This window comes from Pinus tabuliformis, chromosome 6 (genome assembly GCF_031772625.1).
Source record: "Pinus tabuliformis cultivar Carrire ecotype Pingquan chromosome 6, CPIR1, whole genome shotgun sequence".
NCBI classification, from domain to species: domain Eukaryota; kingdom Viridiplantae; phylum Streptophyta; class Pinopsida; order Pinales; family Pinaceae; genus Pinus; species Pinus tabuliformis.
Window position 1 is genome coordinate 1,578,020,618 of NC_142292.1, and position 8,660 is coordinate 1,578,029,277.

The 8,660-nt window shown below is 38.2% G+C and overlaps 1 pseudogene; it reads left to right on the forward strand.

Annotated features, from left to right (window-relative positions):
- Positions 1 to 1,259: 1,259 nt before the first annotated feature.
- Positions 1,260 to 8,310, forward strand: LOC149264836 (putative LRR receptor-like serine/threonine-protein kinase RPK1 pseudogene; annotated as a pseudogene).
- The last annotated feature ends 350 nt before the right edge of the window (positions 8,311 to 8,660 follow it).

Below are 8,660 nucleotides of genomic sequence, written 5' to 3' on the forward strand. Positions count from 1 at the left end.
CTCCTTGTTTGTGGACAAGGGACTTAAAGTAACAGTCAAGGCAGACACTAAATTGGTGTATGAAACCTCTTTGTTTGTGGGACAAGGGACCCACCTCTGCGCAGCAATTTGACTGCTAAGTCTACCAAAATATACATACTCTAACCCCCTTGACCTCTTAAGAGAAAACACATACTCTTAACCATTAATCCTAGTCAATCCCAATAAATTTATGTTATTTGAAAAAAAAATTGTGATATATATATATAAGTACATAAATCATTCCAATTTTGAAACAATTTAAACTTACAATTTTAAGAAATCTCGGAAAATATCTCAAACGTTAATTAGTAAGGCTGCTCTATTTGCATACATTGTACTATTGGGATTTCCGCAGTAACGTCAACGTAGAAATTTGGAACGGAACGCATTATTACTGCCGACTCACACCAGCATCCACTCGCTCATATTCAAAGTTTCCACATAGTGTGGACATGGTGACTGTAATAAGTTTTTCAGTCAATGATACCGTTCTTCTATTACCCTCAAAGTCTATTTATGAATGGTTGTAATGATTTAGAAAAGAAAATTGCTCTCCCCGTGTTCCGAACCTCTTAAATTTCCACCGTACCCATTTGTCGTTTCATCCTACTCTCCGTATTGATTTTCTGCTTCTTCCATTTTTCTGTCCGCGTGAGGTGATAGTCTTCGATTTTGGCTTTTTATAAGAAAATCTGTGACAGATGTGCCCTTCGAAATCGTAACCTAGAATTGTCACATGGTTATTATTTGCCAAACAATTGAACCCCGGAATCTGTTTGTCTCCAGCAGGGGTTTAGTTTAATTCGCATACATTGTAGATAAGCCGATGGGATTTTCATTTAATATTCCTGCGTAGCTGATTCGTTTGTGATGGAGTTTTTACAGAGGTATTGATTTAGCGATGGCTGGAAACTGAACATCTGATGGAAGAATATGAAATTACGAATCAGAAAAAAATGGACCTAAAACGTTAAAATAGTTTGACAGGAATGGAATCACAAGTTTATCTGAAAACTATTATGAAATGACGAATCGGACAAAAATGAACCTAAAACATTAAAATAGTTTGACAGGAATAGAATCACAAGTTTATCTGAAAACTATTGATACCCAAAATTCAATGATTCACATTGCACAAGTTTAATGTTGTGTGACATTGCAGTTTGACAACCGAAATCACGAGACAGGATTATAAGTTGTCGGGTCAAAACAAAAAAGATCTGAGAGAGCAGGTTAGTATGTTTTTGGTATACAATTATTTGCCTAGAGGTAACTTGAAGAAATTCCTTCCAGAGAGATCAAAATGAAGAGTTGACTGGGGCACTATTCACAAAATTGCTTTATACATTACTTGAGCTCTTACTTATTCCATGAGGATTGTGTTCCACGTGTGTTGCATCCAGATATCAAACCTACCAATATTCTTCTTGATAACAATTTCAATGCCTATCTGTTCGACTTTGGCCTTCCTAGGCTTCTAGGAACTTCTGAAACTCATGCAACGACTGATCTAGCTGGCACATTTGGTTATGTTGCATGCCAAGACATGCAGTGTTTCAGATAAGGCAGATGTTTATAGCTATGCGGTTGTGCTTTTAGGGTTACTCCCGATCCTTCATTTTCTAGCTATGGTAATGAATTCTACATTGTTGTTTATGTTGGAAATTTCTCGCAATTTCAATCAAATATTGAACAGAGGAAATACTCTGTTTCGGATCTTTTCCACAGGGAAGCCCCAAAAAAAAATTTCTGACCAAGATAGAGTTTCTCAGCCAAAAAAAACTTGTATTAATTTATAAACTGCTTAATACAATTTTCTTCCTCTCTCTCAGAGGGATTCACCCAAAACATTCACCAAAAAAAAACTTTGCCTCTTTTACAAATGATTTTTACATTGCTGTGTAAAATCTTCATTCACATTTACTGTTGTAAAAGGGCTTTTACATTTACTGTTGTAAGAATAAAAATTCCTTACATGGGTTTACTGCTGTAAAATAAAAAAACTTTCTCATTTACTTCTGAGTGAAATCTTTCATTACATTCCTGAGTTTTCATATTACGTATAAAAAAAATTATACTTGTGCTACTGCGCCACACCATACATTTCATTCCAATGCATTTCAATGCATATGCTCCACAATTTAATTCGCACTGCTGTGCATTGGATTTCTTGTTGTTTTCTTTGCTCCCGCGAGCCCTCTTTTATTCCCTGTTACAATGTGCGATAATAACACAAAACCTAAAACATATACCAAAAGCAAAAAGGATTTTTTTTTTTAAATGTTCGTTGACTTAGCAATACCTGTTTTAAATTCTCCATACTTCCGTGCAAACAAAAATTAAAATATTTACCAACGACTATGACAGTTCATTAAAGTGCATTAAATAAAGCCGGCGGTAAAAGTAAAATTAACGTTCTGGCAGGTTGGATCGAATCCATATGCGTTGCCCTGATCGGACGCGTTTCGCACACCAAATTCACACAAACCAAATGACTTTTAACGTCAGGGAGAAGAGCAGTATTGGGTTCGTACAGCAGACGCGTGGCAGCAGCTGATTGTGTCGGAGGGCTCCAGGGAAAAACAACCTTTGCCAAAAGGCAGTGCGATAAAGATAGTGGTTTTCGGAAGTGCTTTTGCTGGAGTTAATGCGGGTTGTACGGTAGGTGAAATTAATGTTTCAACACTCCCCTTTAATTTCAACTGCTGGGTTATCAGTCATACCCAAACACTTCCTCAAAAATTCAAAGCTTTTCTGGTCGAGTGGATTTGTCAGAATGTCTGCTACCTGTTCCTCAGTCCTGCAATGTTCTAGAACAATTTCTCCATTGCTCACCAATTCTATGATGTAGTGAAACCTTGTGTCGATGTGTTTCGTTCTCTTATGAAACACCGAATTCTTGGATAATGCAATAGCTGAGCTATTGTCACAAAAAATCACTGTTGCTTTTGCCTGCTCTTGGCCTAAGCTCCTCAACATCCTTCTCATCCAAACTGTTTGACATGTTGCTGCTGTAGCTGCCACATATTCAGCCTCTGCTGTAGACAATGCTACAATGGACTGCTTCTTAGAAGCCCATGAAATGGCTCCTGAACCCATGTGAAAAACATAACCGGAAGTAGTTTTCCGATCATCTACACTTCCAGCCCAATCACTGTCAGTGTATCCAACTAAATCTGAATGTTCTAAGACATTATATAAGATGCCAAAACTTTTAGTACCTTTAACATACCTCAGAATTCTTTTTGCTGCCTGCCAATGTGCTTCCTTTGGCCTCTCTGTGAATCTGGAAATTAAACTAACAGCAAACATTATGTCAGGTCTAGTTGCAGTTAAATACATAAGGCTGCCAACTATACTCTTGTACAAACTAGGATCAAAATCCTTACTGCTGTCCTCTTTGCTGAGTTTTAATCCCATTATTGTGGGAGTGATTGTTGCCTTGCACTCTTGCATATGGAATCTTTCCAACACTTCATTTACATATTTTGCCTGTGAGAAAAAATTCCATTTTCATTTTGATCTACTTCTATTCCTAAGAAGTATCTCAGCAAACCCATGTCAGTCATTTCAAATTCCTCTTTCATGACTGTTTTGAAGTTTTCAATAAGATAAACATCATTGCCTGTAAAAATCACATCATCAACATATAAGACAACAATCAAAATTTTACCATCTTTTTCTTTGATGTAGACGATGGGTTCTCCGTCACATTTGTCAAATCCATTCTCCAGTAGATAGGAATCTATCCTACTGTACCATGCTCTTGGCGCTTGCTTCAGCCCATAAAGAGATTTCTTCAATCTGCACACTTTGTGCTCTTCACCTTTCTTCTCATAGCCTAGAGGTTGTTCAATGTAAACCTCTTCCATTAACACTCCATTTAGGAATGCTGACTTCACGTCCATTTGGTAAACTTTCCACTTGTTTTGTGCTGCTATAGATAGCACTGCTCTCACGGTTTCCATTCTTGCAACCGGTGCGAAAGTCTCCTCATAGTCTCTCCCATACTGCTGCTTGTACCCTTTGACAACCAGCCTTGCCTTGTGTCTTTCTATCTTGCCTTCAGCATTGCACTTGGTCTTGTAGACCCATTTGACTCCAATGACTTCTTTACCTTTTGGTAGCTCAACCAAATCTCATGTCTTGTTTCTTTCTATGGCGTTCATCTCTTCATCCATAACTTCTATCCATTTCCTTTCCTTAATTGCATCTTCGAAATGAATAGGGTCATCAACATGACAATACAAGGCAAATAATGAATTCATTCCTTCATCATAAATGTTACTTAGATTTCTAAATTTCTTACCTCTTTCATTTGGTGTGCAAGTGCTTGAAGATGCACCTGAATTTCCTCCTTGTGGTGTGCCTGGAGAAGCACTTTCATTTATCCTCAAGGGTGTTCCTTGCTGTCCTTGTGTTGGCGCTGCTGTTTGGGGTTGTATTTCAGCCACCTCCTCATCATCTTCATCTTGAGACAAACAGTTTTTAACATTCACTGTTTTCTCTATGCTTCCATCCCAAGCTTCCTCCTCAATGAACTGAACATCTCTGCTGACAAAAAACTTCTTGGTGGATGGGATATACAACCTGTAAGCTTTGGATTGCTCACTGTATCCAATGAAAATACATTTCTCCCCTTTGTTGTCCAACTTCTTCCTTAGCTGATCCGGAATGTGTGCATAAGCCACACATCCAAAAACTTTCATGTGGGTGACTCCTTGCTTTCTCCCACTCCATGCTTCTTCCGGCACTTTGTTCATCACTGCTTTTGTAGGAAACCTATTCAAGATATATACTACACAATGTACAGCTTCAGCCCAATAATCATTTGGCAAATGCTTTGCCTTCAACATGCTCCTCGCCATATCCATGATGGTCTTGTTCTTCCTTTCAGCAACTCCATTTTGCTGCAGGGTGTACCTAGCTGTGAATTGCTTATGAATTCCATTTTCTCTACAAAACCGTAGGAATTCCTTGGAGATATACTCACCTCCTCTGTCAGTTCTCAAAACTTTGATATGCAGCCCACTTTGGTTTTCTACAAGTGCTTTGAAATTCCGGAATTTTTCAAACGCTTCACTTTTGTTTTTAAGGAAATATACCCAAGTTTTTCTTATAAAATCATCAATGAATGTTAGAAAATATTGGCTGCCTGCTAATGATGGAGCTTGCATTGGTCCACATAAATCTGAGTGGATAATCTCTAAGGGTGCCTTTGCCCTTATGCTTTTCCCTGATGGAAAAATTTCTCTGTGTTGTTTACCCAATATGCAACCTTCACAAAGGCTGTCCAGTTTCTCTATCAATGGTAATCCTCTTACCATCCCTTTTCTGCTCAACAAGTTAAGACCTCCAAAGTTGAGATGTCCAAATCTCAAGTGCCATAACCAATTTTCATCCTTTGGTACGCTTTGGAAAGCCTCTTGGGTAACTGCTGCAATTACATTCTTGTTTTTCAAATCTGCCCTGATTCTGAGAGGGAACATCTTGTTCCTTGTCATCTTCACTTCAACAATGAATCTTTTGCTGGGTGCTCTATCCATGATGGTGCATACATCATTTTCAAAAAAAACATTGTAACCCTTTTGAACAAGCTGTCCAATACTCAAGAGGTTACATCTCATTCCAGGAACATAGTAGACATCTGCTATGGTTTTCTTCCCACATTTCTTTGTAAATAATTTTACCTCTCCTTTTCCCATAACAGAAATTTTGCTATCAGTTCCTAGTGTGACTTCTGATTTCACATTTTTATCTAGGGCAGAAAACAGGGCTTGGTTTCCTGTCATATGGTTGCTGCAACCTGAGTCTAAAAACCATATGTCTTCACTGTTTGTTTCAGCCATGTTACAAGCTAACAACACATTATCTTGACTGATGTTTTCTCTAGTGACATTTGCATTTGGTTTATTACTCATATGATGCTGCTTCTTCCTACATGCATTTGCATAATGCCCATATCTTTTACAGTAATAACATTGGACGTTGGATTTTTCATACCTTTGTCCTTGAGCATGATGTTGTCCTTTTTTTTATTGTTGCCTTGGCCTTGGTTCTGATTTGGATTGCTGCCCCTTCCTTGAGCATTTGCTGGATTGTTCCTTCCACCTCTGTTCTGACTTCTGCCTCTTCCTCTCTTGTTTCCTCTGCCTTGACCTCTTCCTCTTCCAAAGGACATCTGGGTCTTGAAGGCTTGCTCTAGAGATGAGTTTTCATTTCTACTCAACCTCTGCTCATGTGTTATCAGTGACGCATGAAGTTCGTCAACTGAAAAGTTTGAGAGATCCTTTGTCTCTTGTATGGTGGTGACAATCACATCAAACTTTGAGGGTAGAACCCTCAATATTTTCTCCACAATCCTCCTTTCTTCAAGAGTTTCTCCATGAGTCCTTATATGTGTGACCAGACCAATCACATGTGTGAAGAATGAGTCAATATTGTCTGACTCCTTCATGCACAGGTTCTCAAAATCTTTCCTCAGCAACTGTAGTTTCGCTGTCTTCACTTTCTCCATGCCTTGATAGGTTGTCTTGAGAGTTTTCCATGCTTCTTTGGATGTCTTAGCTGCTGCTATCCTTGGAAACACACTCTGGTCCACTGCTTGATACAAAAACACACGGGTTTTTGAATCCTTCTTCCTATTACTCTTCAATAGATCCTTCTCTGCCTGAGTCAAACTGTTAAACTCTTCTTCATCTGCTGGTTCTTCAAAACCATCCTCAACAAGTTCCCATAGATCTTGTGAGACAAACAGGGCTCTCATGGTTATTGCCCAATAGTCATAGTTTTTCCCATTAAACTGTGGGAGCTGAGTATTAAACATGCCCATGCTAATGCTTGTGCTAGCCATTCCTTGCATTCTCAGCTATGCCTCTAAATCCATGAGTGTATAAAAAAAACTGACTATTTCTTTAACAGTAATACAAAAACTGGTCTGAGAAATACCTGGATCCTTTTGCCTGAGACTTCACTTTGCTGGAGAGGATTTACTGCTGCAACAAAAGGAACCTTCCTTCAGCTTCTTTACACCTTCAAAGAGCCTGGATCAGCTCTGATACCATGTTGGAAATTTCTGGTAATTTCAAACAAATATTGAACAGAGGAAATACTCTGTTTCTGCCACAGGATCTTTTGCACAGGGAAGCCCCAAAAAAAATTTCTGAGCAAGATAGAGTTTCTCAGCCAAAAAAAACTTGTATTAATTTATAAACTGCTTAATACAATTTTCTTCCTCTCTCTCAGAGGGATTCACCCAAAACATTCACCAAAAAAAAAACTTTGCCTCTTTTACAAATGATTTTTACACTGCTGTGTAAAATCTTCATTCACATTTACTGCTGTAAAAGGGATTTTACATTTACTGCTGTAAGGATAAAAATTCCTTACATGGGTTTACTGCTGTAAAATAAAAAAACTTTCTCATTTACTTCTGAGTGAAATCTTTCATTACATTCCTGGGTTTTCATATTACATATAAAAAAAATTATACTTGTGCTACTGTGACACACCATACATTTGATTTCAATGCATTTCAATGCATATGCTCCACAATTTAATTCGCACTGCTGTGCATTGGATTTCTTGTTGTTTTCTTTGCTCCTGCGAGCCCTCTTTTATTCCCTGTTACAATGTGCGATAATAACACAAAAACTAAAACATATACCAAAAGCAAAAAGGATTTTTTTTTTAAATGTTCGTTGACTTACCCATACCTATTTTAAATTCCCCATACTTCCGTGCAAACAAAAATTAAAACATTTACCAACGACTATGACAGTTCATTAAAGTGCATTAAATAAAGCCGGTGGTAAAAGTAAAATTAACGTTCTGGCAGGTTGGATCGAATCCATATGCGTTGCCCTGATCGGACGCATTTCACACACCAAATTCACACAAACCAAACGAATTTTAACGTCCAGGAGAAGAGCAGTATTGGGTTCGTACAATAGACGCGTGGCAGCAGCAGATTGTGTCGGAGGGCTCCGGGGAAAAATAGCCTATGCCAAAAGGTGGTGCGATAAAGATAGTGGTTTTCGGAAGTGGTTTTGCTGGAGTTAATGCAGGTTGTACGGTAGGTTAAATTAATGTTTCAATAGTTTAGGCATGTATGTTGCTTCGACAAGGACGGGCCTAACTTGCAGGCCTATGGGATGTAGGTCCCCATGATGATTTAATTGAGATGATGCACATTGTTTTCATGTGTACTGTGGATTCGCTTTCAATTAGGCATCAACGAAGCAAGTTGTGTAGAGACTGAAACGATCACAACCTCCTCAGCTGCACTAACCAATCAACGTTTTTGTAATACTAAGTCAAGGTTACAATTCCACTGCCTTGTCCTTTATTGTTTTGTGTCAAAGATCCGAATGTAAATTGGATCTTACGAGATGGACAAAATGTCCTTGTAAAAATAATAAAATCCATGGTTTCTGATCAGTTCCATAGCATTAACGCTTTCAAATTGACTGGTTTCTATTACACTGATTTTGTTGAAGAATGTTAAAGAATATCATCTTCTTCTATGGTGTGAGGATGAAGGTTTATTTGACCAATTTGATTATCTCGACTCAAATAAAGTTGTCTCATGCTTTTAGAGGTGAAGATCTGTATTAGTTGGGACCGTTTCTTGTATTTTG